The following is a 10545-nucleotide window of genomic DNA, read 5'->3' on the forward strand; positions in this document are numbered from 1 at the left end:
CTCTGTCTCAAAAAAAAAAAAAAAAAAAAAAAAAAAAAATCCCAGACTTCAGAAGAGTCTGGAATATTTCAAAGCACAGATTGAACTGGGCCACCCCTACTCTCTGAACAGCCCCAGTGGCTTCTCTCAGGATAAAATCCAGTCTTCAGTTGGGCATTTGTCCACTTGGTGATTCATTTCTTCAGTCATTCAACAAACCACATCCACAGAACAGAAGGTTGAGAGACATCAAATAGAAGGAGACGGATGCTCATGAGCCGACATGGGATCGTTGTGTTGACTCATCTGACTAATATTTATCAAACACTGAGAAAAACAGTTGAGGAGCCGGGCACAGTGGCTCACTCCTGGAATCCCAGCACTTTGGAGGCTGAAGTGGGTGGATCTCTCAAGGCCAGGAATTCGAAACCAGCCTGGCCAACATGGTGAAACCTCATCTCAACTAAAAATACAAAAATTAGTGGGGCATGGTGGTACATACCGGTAATCCCAGCTACTTGAATGGCTGAGACAGGAGAATCGCTTGAACCTAAGAGGCAGAGGTTGCAGTGAACCAAGATCGCGCCACTGCACTCCAGCCTGGGCGACAAAGCATAAAAAGAAAAAAAGACAAAGAAAAACAGATGAGAAAAACATGAGCAAAACAGATGAAAATCCCTTCTCTGCTGGCACTGATATTCTAGCAGGGGGACACGGTCAATAAATACTAAACATAATATACAAGTAGGCTAAGTGGGTTATCTGGCTTGTAACTTATTGTCGCAAAGCAGAAAGTGCTGTGGAGGGAAATATATGTGTATGTATGCATGCATTAGGAAAAGTGAGGAGTTAGATGAAAGAAAGGTAAATTGCAATAATAAATCAGGCTGAGCTCAGTGGCTCACAATTGTAATTCGAACACTTTTGGAGGCCAAGACAGGAGGATCACTTGAGCTCTGGAGTTTGAGATTATGGTGAGCTGTGATCGTGCCACTGCCGCACTCCAGCCTAGGGAACAGAGTGAGATCTTTTATCTAAAACAATAAAAATTAGGTGGTCACAAAAGTATAGAAGGAGGCCAGGCACAGTGGCGCACACACCTGTAATCCCAGCACTCTGGGAGGCTGAGACAGGAGGATTGCTTAAGTTCAAGAGTTCAAGGCTAGGCGCAGTGGCTCATGCCTGTAATCCCAGCACTTTGGGAAGCCAAAGTGGGTGGATCATTTGAGGTTAGGAGTTCGAGACCAGCCCAGTCAACATGGTGAAACCCCACCTCCACTAAAAACACAAAAATTAGTTGGGTGTGGTGGAGGGCACCTGTAATCCCAGCTACTCGGGAGGCTGAGGCAGGAGAATCGCTTGAACCCGGAGGACGGAGGTTGCAGTGAGCCGATATCGCACCACTACACCCCAGCCTGGATGACAGAGTGAGACTCCATCTCAAAAAAAAAAAAAGAGTTCGAGACCAGCCTGGGCAACATTTCGAAAGCTCATCTCTACAAAAGAATACAAAATTAACCAGGCATGCTGACACACGTCTGTGGTCCTGGCTACTTAGGAGGATGAGGTGGGAAGATCACTTGAGACTGGAAAGTTGAGACTGCAGTGAGCAGAGATCGCACCACTGCACTCTAGCCTGGGCGACAGAGGGACATCCTGTCTCCAAAAAAAAAAAAAAAAAAAAAATAGAGAGAGGGAAAGCAAGGTGCAAGAAAGTGTGTAGAATGGGGAAAAGCAAATGAGCATATAATAGCATCTGTTTTATTTGTTAATCTTTTTAATTTTTATTTTTTATTTTATTGTATTTATCGTATTTATTTATTTATTTATTTATTTTTGAGACAGAGTCTTGCCCTATCACCCAGGCTGGAGTACAATGGTGTGATCTCAGCTCACTGCAACCTCTGCCTCCTGGGTTCAAGTGATTCTCCTGCCTCAGCCTCCCGCATAGGTGGAACTACAGGCGTGCACCACCACATCCGGCTAATTTTTGTATTTTTAGTAGAGACGGGCTTTCACTATGTTGGCCAGGATGGTCTCGATCTCCTGACCTTGTGATCTGCCCAACTTGGCCTCCCAAAGTGCTGGGATTACAGGCGTGAGCCACCGCACCCGGCACATTTTTTATTTCTATTTATTTATTTTTTTGAAACTGAGTCTCGCTCTGTCTCCCAGGCTGGAGTGCAATGGCACGATCTCGCCTCACTGCAACCTCCACCTCCTGGGTTCAAGTGATTTTTCCTGCCTCAGCCTCAAAAGTAGCTGGGATTACAGGCACCCACCACCATACCCAGCTAATTTTTTTGTATTTTTAGTAGAGATGGGGTTTCATCATGTTGGTCAGGCTGGTCACAAACTCCTGACCTCAGGTGATCCACCCGCCTCAGCCTCCCAAGTGCTGGGATTACAGGTGTGAGCCACCGCGCCCAGCCAGCAGCATCTCTTTTAAATGCATTGACTATTCAAGAATTTGCAGAAACTGCTAAAAAGGATTTGCTTTCAGGAAGGAAAGCTGTGACTTTGTGGTTCGGTGCCAGGACCCTGAAATCTGTCATCTTGAACTTGTATCTCACTTAGCAGCTGAATGGTTTGGGCAAGTCATTCAACTCTCCCAGCTCAGTTTGCTGGGCTGTACAGTGGGGATCACTGTAGCTTCTGCCTTGGAGATCATGGAGGGGTGAGCAGAGTTCACGTGTATGAAGTGCTTTGGTTGGTGCCCGACAAATCACAACCCCATGGTATTTTAAGTTATGACGACCGTTTGCAGATAAAGATTATAAAGAAAGGAAAAGAAATATTTATTCTAGGCTGGGTGCGGTAGCTCACACCTGTAATCCCACCACTTTGGGAGGTCAAGGCAGGTGCATAGTTTAAGTCCAGGAGTTTGAGACCAGCATGGGCAATATGACAAAACCCCGTGTCTACCCCCCAAAATATAAAAACTAGCCAGGCGTGGTGACACAGCCCTGTAGTCCCAGCTATTCTGGAGCCTGAAGTGAGAAGATCGCCTGAGCCTAGGAGGTGGAGGTTGCGGTGAGCTGAGATTGTGCCACTGCACTCCAGCCTGGGAGACAGAGTCAGACCCCATCTCCAAAAAAATAAAAGAGAACAGATCTCTTCCAGTGCTTACCCCGGAGCACAGATTCACAAGCTGGGAGCTTTTCCCCTGAGGACCCAGGGACCACTGGGTAAAGGGAGGCCTGAGAGGCCCCTGAGGGCCCCAGCAGCTGGTGACGCGGCTGGGGTGTGGAAGCTCTGGCAGCCCTCCAGGTCATCAGCACCCGGGGGTTTGGAGAAGTGGCCCAGGCCAGTTGGGCAACTTGAGCACAGGCCAGGCTCAGCCTAGTCACTGACCACCCACTCTAGGGCTAGAGGTGCCAGACAGGGGGAAGCTGGAGGGAGGAGGCTCCAGGACTCAGGAGACCCCAGAATCCTAGACCCTTCAGGGAATGTGGGGTGGGTCCAAGCCAAGAAGGCAGGGTTTGAGGGTTTGGACGATGTTGTCTGGAGCGCCTCGCCCCCTGCCCTCCCCCGTCTTAGAGAAGAAAATATACCAGCTGGTGTCATCGGGCTTTGCTCCCACTAAGCCAAACGTCCTATCCAGATTCCGATTTCATCATTGGAAAAAAAAAAAAAAAAAAAAAAAGACCTGGGGCTCCAGGAAGGGGGTGAGAGAGGCCAGGAGGAGGCTGGATGGAGCAGTGGGGAATCTGGACCCCACAGAGCAGAGAGGCCCTTTCTGGCCTCAGTTTGCCACCTAGGAAATGGCTTTGGGTCTTGTCTTGTATTGTCTTGTCTTTTTTCTCTTTTCTTTTCTTTTTCCCTTCCCTTCCCTTCCCTTCCCCTCCCTCTCCCTCCCCCTCCCTCCCCCTCCCTCTCCCTCCCCTCCCCTCCCCTCCCCTCCCTTCCTTGAAACAGAGCTTTGCTCTCTTGCCCAGCCAGGAGTTCAGTGGTGCAATCATAGCTCATTGCAGCCTCAAACTCCTGGGTTCTGGCTATCCTCCTGCTTCAGCCTCCTGAGTAGCTAGGACTATAGGCACACGCAACCATGCCTGGCTAATTTCTTTTTTTTTTTTTTTTTTTTTTTTGAGACGGAGTCTCACGCTGTTGCCCAGGCTGGAGTGCAGTGGCACGATCTCGGCTCACTGCAAGCTCCGACTCCCGGGTTCCCGCCATTCTCCTGCCTCAGCCTCCTGAGTAGCTGGGACTACAGGCGCCCGCCACCGCGCCCGGCTAATTTTTTGTATTTTTAGTAGAGACGGGGTTTCACTGTGGTCTCGATCTCCTGACCTTGTGATCCGCCCGCCTCGGCCTCCCAAAGTGCTGGAATTACAGGCTTGAGCCACCGCGCCCGGCCGCCTGGCTAATTTCTTAAATTTTTTTGTAGACCTGGGATTTTGTTATGTTGCACAAGCTTGTCTGGAATGCCTGGCCTCAATAGATCCTCCCACCCTGAACTCCTGAAATGCTGGAATTACAGGAGTGAGCCTCCGCACCTGGCAAGGTGCTGTTTTGAATGGTATGCCCCCTGGGAAGCCTGGTGTTGAATAACTCCACACCTTCAGCCTCATCCTCAAAAAAAACAGGACCTGGGCAAAGTCCTCCCAGAGCTGAAGAGCCCCGGCATTTTGGGGGCGGGAGGGGGAGGGCAAAGGGGCTCCAGTGAGGAACCCACCTGAGGCTCCAGTGAGGCCTAGGCCCATGAAACCGAGGAGGCCAATCCCGTCCTGATAGAGACAAGGCAACCAAGTCTCCAAGTCCCACAGCCAATGAATGGAACAGCCAGGGGAGAAGCCAGGAGCTGGGAAGGCTTTATGCTTCCAACCACCAAAGCCCTGCGGTGGGACCCTCACACGGCCTGAGAAAATCAGCAACACACATTCCACACAACTGTTTTTTTCCAAGGGCCAATTTATGATGATGATTATTATTTTGAGATGGATTCTCACTCTGTCGCCCAGTCTGGAGTACAGTGGCGCAATCTCGGCTCACTGCAACCTCTGCCTCCCAGGTTCAAGCAATTCTTGTGTCTCAGCCTCCCAAGTAACTGGGATTACAGGCATACACCAATCATGCCTGGCTAGTTTTTTTGTGTGTATATATATATATATATACATATATATATATATTTTTTTTAAATATGGAATGCTTCATGAATTTGCGTGTCATCCTTGTGCAGGGGCCATGCTAATCTTCTCTGTGTCGTTCCAATTTTAGTATATGTGCTGCCGAAGTGCGCACGATTTTTGTAGTTTTTGTAGAGATGGGGTCTCTCCATGTTGGCCAAGCTGGTCTCAAGCTCCTGACCTCAAATGGTCCACCCGCCTCAGCCTCCCAAAGTGCTGGGATTGCAGGTATGAGCCACCGCCCCCGGCCCAAGTGCCAATTAAAAAACAAAAAACTTTACTATTATTTTTATTTAAGTAACAAGGTCTCACTCTGTCACCTAGATTGGAGTGTGGTGGTGAGATCATAGCTCACTGCAGCCTCTAACTCCTGAGCTCTAGTCATCCTCCCATCTCAGCGTCCTGAGTAGCTGGGAGTACAGGTGTGCACCACCAATACATATAGATAGATGATAGGTAGGTAGATAGATAGATAGATAGATAGATAGATAGATAGATAGATTTGTTTGTTTGTGATGGAGTCTTGCTCTGTCACCCAGGCTGGAGTGCAGTGGTGCCATCTCGGCTCACGGCAACCTCCACTTCCCAGGTTCAAGCGATTCTCCTGCCTCAGCCTCTTGAGCAGCTGGGACTACAGGCACATGCCACCACACCCGGCTAATTTTTGTATTTTTAGTAGAGACAGGGTTTCACCAGAAAAAAAAAAAAAAAAACTTCTTTTTTTTTTTTTTTTTTTGAGACGGAGTCTCTCTCTGTCGCCCAGGCTGGAGTGCAGTGGCACGATCTCAGCTCACTGCAAGCTCCACCTCCTGGGTTCACACCATTCTCCTGCCTCAGCCTCCCGAGTAGCTGGGACTACAGACGCCCGCCACCATGCTTGGCTACTTTTTTGCCTTTTTAGTAGAGACGGGGTTTCACCGTGTTAGCCAGGGTGGTCTTGATCTCCTGACCTCGTGATCCGCCCGCCTCAGTTTCTCAAAGTGCTGGGATTAGAGGTGTGAGCCATAGCGCCCGGCCAAAACTTATTTGCTTTATATTTTCGCTTTCCCCTGGACCTGCCAGCCTGATTCCTTTTCCCTAATTAGGAGTCCACAACTAATGCTTATTGAACATTTACTATAGCCCAGAGGTACAGCTTCTCAGCAAACCAATGGGTCCTATTAGTATCCTCATTTTATAGCTGAGTAAACAGAGGTACAGACAGGTGGTGTGACTTGGCCAAGGTCTCACAGCTTAATTGATAGAGCCACATATTTTGCTTTCTCTTTTTTATTATTATTTAAAATTTTTATTTTATTTTATTTTTTTTAGAGACAAGATCTTGTTCTGTCGCCCAGGCTGGGATGAAGTGGCATGATCACAGTTCCTGCAACCTTGAACTCCTGGGCTCAAGCAATTCTCCCACCTCGGCCTCCTGAGTAGCTGTAATCCCAGCACTTTGGGAGGCTAAAGAGGGTGGATTGCTTGAGCCCAGCAGTTTGAGAACAGCCGGGGCAACATGACGAAACCCCATCTCTACAAAAAATATAGTAACTGTATACCAGCTACTCGGGAGGCTGAGCCTGGGAGGTCAATGCTGTAGTGAGCTGTGATCGCAACACTATACTTCAGCCTAGATGCAGGAGTGAGACCCTGTCTCAAAACACACACACACACACACACACACACACACAGCCTGACAGAGGCATGCACTATTGAAGGTGCTAACACGGAAGAGAACAACAGTGAAAGGCCAGGCGCTGGGCCTCATGGTAGCACTCAAACTCCGGGAGCCAGCCATGCCTGAAGCCAGCCCATCGATTCCTGATGTCGCTGAAGAATTACAATCAGGTTTTCAGCCACTCGAAACAGAAAGAGACCAAACTTACCCAGGGGAGGGACGAATGGATTCAGCCTGCTGATATGGCAGTGGGAAGTAGGGTTCATGGAAAGGGGAAAGGTGGGACCGTGCAAGAGTGAGTGGGAACACGACCCATTCCAGGGGACAGATAGCAGATCATCAGGGTGGCTGTCATGCAAAATTTATAAGGGGTCATGGTGAGGTCATGGTGCCACCTTTCAGTTGCAAGAGAAAGGGAGAAGCCATGACTATTGTGAAAGAAAAATAGAATCTCAGGACCCCAAATTCACTAGGCCAAAGGGAAAGTTAAGCTGGGAAACTGAGGCATCAGTCCAGTCTTCCTTTTGTTCCAGATTGCTGTAATTTTCCAACCCCGTATCATAGCTTAATTAATTAATTATTATTATTTTTGAGACAGAGTCTTGCTCTGTTGCCCAGGCTAGAGTGCAGTGGCACGATCTTGGCTCACCGCAACCTCCGCCTCTCGGGTTCAAGTGATTCTCCTGCCTCAGCCTCCCGAGTAGCTGGGATTACAGGCGCCTGCCACCACGCCTGGCTAATGTTTTGTATTTTTAGTAGAGACGGGGTTTCACTGTGTTAGCCACGATGGTCTCAATCTCCTGACCTTGTAATTCACCCACCTCGGCCTCCCAAAGTGCTAAGATTACAGGCGTGAGCCACCACGCCTGCCCATTTTAAAATTTAATTTACTTTATTATTTGTTTTTAGATGGAGTCTCATTCTGTTGCCCAGGCTGGAGTACAGTGGTGAGATCTCAGCTCACCACAATCTCCACCTCCTGAGTTCATGAGATTCTTGAGCCTCAGCCTCCCAAGTAGCTGGGATTACAGGTGCCTGCCACCACACCCAGTTAATTTTTATATTTTTAGTAGAGACGGGATTTCGCCATGTTGGTCAGGCTGTTCTTGAACTCCTGACCTCAGGTGATCCACCCGCCTCTGCCTCCCAAAGTGCTGGGATTACAGGTGTGAGCCACTGCGCCCAGCCAACACCGGATTATATCATGAAGGGAGAATCCAAAGGCTTCACGCAGGATCGGTGAGGACCACTGAAGGGTCTAAGCAGCGGAGTGACACAATCAAGTTTGTGTTGTTAGAAGCTTCTGCACTCTGACACATTTGCTGGTGGGTGTAGAAGTTAGTACAGCCTCCCTGGAAAGTCATTAGGCAAAAGGCCTTAATCTTAGATCCTCCCACACCCTTTGACACAGCAGTTCTTCTCTGAGGGATTTATTCCACGGCTATTGTCTTGCATGCGAAAAATCACCACAGCCCTGCTTGCAGTAGCAAAAGACTAGAAGCAAACTAAGTACATATCAGGAAGAAACTAGCAAAATATGTTATGGCCCATTCATGTTATGGAACACTAGGCAGCTGTAGAAAAGAATGAGCCACATCTACAGGCATCATACTGGCATGCTGGTAAATATTTGACCAGGCCGGGCATGATGTACTTGCAGCATTTTGGGGGGCCGAGGTGGGAGGATGGCTTGAGCCCAGGAGTTTGAGACCAGCCTGGGCAACATAGCAAGACCCCTCTACAAAAAATACAAAAATTTGGCTGGGTGTGGTGGCTCACGCCTGTCATCCCAACACTTTGGGAGGCCGAGGTGGGCAGATCACCTGAGGCCAGGAGTTCAAGACCAGCCTGGCCAATGTGGCAAAACGCTGTCTCTAGTAAAAATATAAAACTTAGCCAGGTGTGGTGGTACGTGCCTGTAATCTGAGCTGTTTGGGAGGCTGCAGCATGAAAATCGCTTGCATCCAAGAGGTGAAGGTTGCAATGAGCCGAGATCACACCATTGCACTTCAACCTGGGTGACAGAGCTAGACTCTGTCTCAAAGAAAATACAAAAATTAGCTGGGTGTGGTGGCACATGCCTATTGTCTCAGCTACTCAGGAGGCTGAAGTGAGAGGATCGCTTGAGCCCAGGAGGTCAAGGTTGCAGTAAACTCTGATTGCACCACTGCACTCCAGCCTGAGTAACAGAGCAAAACCATCCATATATATATATATTATATATATATAATATATACTATATATAATATACATATAATATATATAATATATATTTTATATATATCATATATATATATAATTTTTTTTGAGGTGGAGTCTTGCTCTGTTGCCCAGGCTCTGTTGCCCAGGCAGTGCAGTGGCACAATCTCGGCTCACTGCAAGCTCTGCCTCCCGGGTTCACGCCTTCTCCTGCCTCAGCCTCCCGAGTAGCTGGGACTACAAGTGCCCGCCACCATGCCCGGCTAATTTTTTGTATTTTTAGTAGAGATGGGGTTTCACCGTGTTAGCCAGGATGGTCTCAATCTCCTGACCTTGTGATCTGCCCACTTTGGCCTCCCGAAGGGCTGAGATTACAGGCATGAGCCACTGAGCCCAGCCAATTTACTCTTAAGGAAAAAGGTGCATCAGCCTAGGCAATATAATGCGATACTGTCTGCAAAAAGAAATTTTTTTTTTTCTTGAGACAGAGTCTCATTCTGTCTCCAGGCTGGAGTGCAGTGGTGCAATCTTGGCTCACTGAAACCTCCGGAGTAGCTGGGATTACAGGCATGCACCACCACGCCCAGCTAATTTTTGTATTTTTTTTTTTAGTAGAAACGGGGTTTCACCAAGTTGGCCAGCATGGTCTCGATCTCTTGACCTTGTGATCCGCCCGCCTCTGCCTCCCAAAGTGCTGGGATTACAGGCGTGAGCCACCGCGCCGGCAAAAGTTTTTAATAAATTATCCAGGTGTCATGGACTTTAGCCTCAAGTGCATGGCCGCTGCCATTGACTGTGTGGGCCAGACCATGGAGCATATGCGCTCGAGCGTGGAGCACATTCACCCTGCCATTGAACGCATGGGCCTGAACGTGGAGCATATGGTGCTTGCAGGCATGGAGGCTGGCTTGGGGCACATGGGCCCCATGACGGATCACATGGTCACTGGCCTAGAGCACATGGGCGCCAAGAGCCTCGCGTGCATGGGTCTGGCCATGGGTGGTAGTGGCAATGCCAGCTTTGACTGTGCCATCAATATGGAGTGTAACAACTTTGGAAGCTTTGCAGGTTCCTTTGGCAGAGCAGGAGACCATGCTCCTGGGAGTGGCCAGGAAGGCATACCAGATATTTGTAAGAAATCTCCCATTCAGTTTTACATGGAAGATGCTAAAGGACAAATTCAACCAGTGTGGCCACGTGCTGCACACTGACATCAAAATGGAGAACCGGAAGTCCAAGGGGTGCAGTGTGGTTAAGTTCGGATAGCCAGAGGTGGCTGAGAGAGTCCGCCAGATGATGAACGGCATGAAGCTGAGTGGCCAAGATTGATGTTCGAATAAATAGAAATGCTTAAGCAGTTGCCTTTTTGAAACATCAATACCAGACCTCTGAATTTGTATTGTTTTTTTTTTTTGAGACAGGGTTTCATTCTTGTTGCCCAGGCTGGACTGCAATGGTGCGATATCAGCGCTCCGCAACCTCCGCCTCCCGGGTTCAAGCGCTACTCCTGCCTCAGCCTCCTGAGTAGCTGGGATTACAGGTATGCTACCACGCCTGGCTAATTTTGTATTTTTAGTAGAG

At 48.6% G+C, this 10545-nt stretch overlaps 1 non-coding gene and 1 pseudogene across 1 annotated transcript; one reads left to right on the plus strand and one right to left on the minus strand.

Annotated features, from left to right (window-relative positions):
* Positions 1-5113: 5113 nt before the first annotated feature.
* LOC112426079 (U6 spliceosomal RNA) lies at positions 5114-5220 on the minus strand. Its single transcript, XR_003017348.2, has one exon. It is a non-coding gene; the product is annotated as a U6 spliceosomal RNA (small nuclear RNA).
* A 4499-nt stretch (positions 5221-9719) lies between these two features.
* LOC112426071 (heterogeneous nuclear ribonucleoprotein M pseudogene) lies at positions 9720-10318 on the plus strand (annotated as a pseudogene).
* The last annotated feature ends 227 nt before the right edge of the window (positions 10319-10545 follow it).

The sequence above is a fragment of the Macaca nemestrina genome, chromosome 20 (assembly GCF_043159975.1).
Source record: "Macaca nemestrina isolate mMacNem1 chromosome 20, mMacNem.hap1, whole genome shotgun sequence".
NCBI classification, from domain to species: Eukaryota; Metazoa; Chordata; class Mammalia; order Primates; family Cercopithecidae; genus Macaca; species Macaca nemestrina.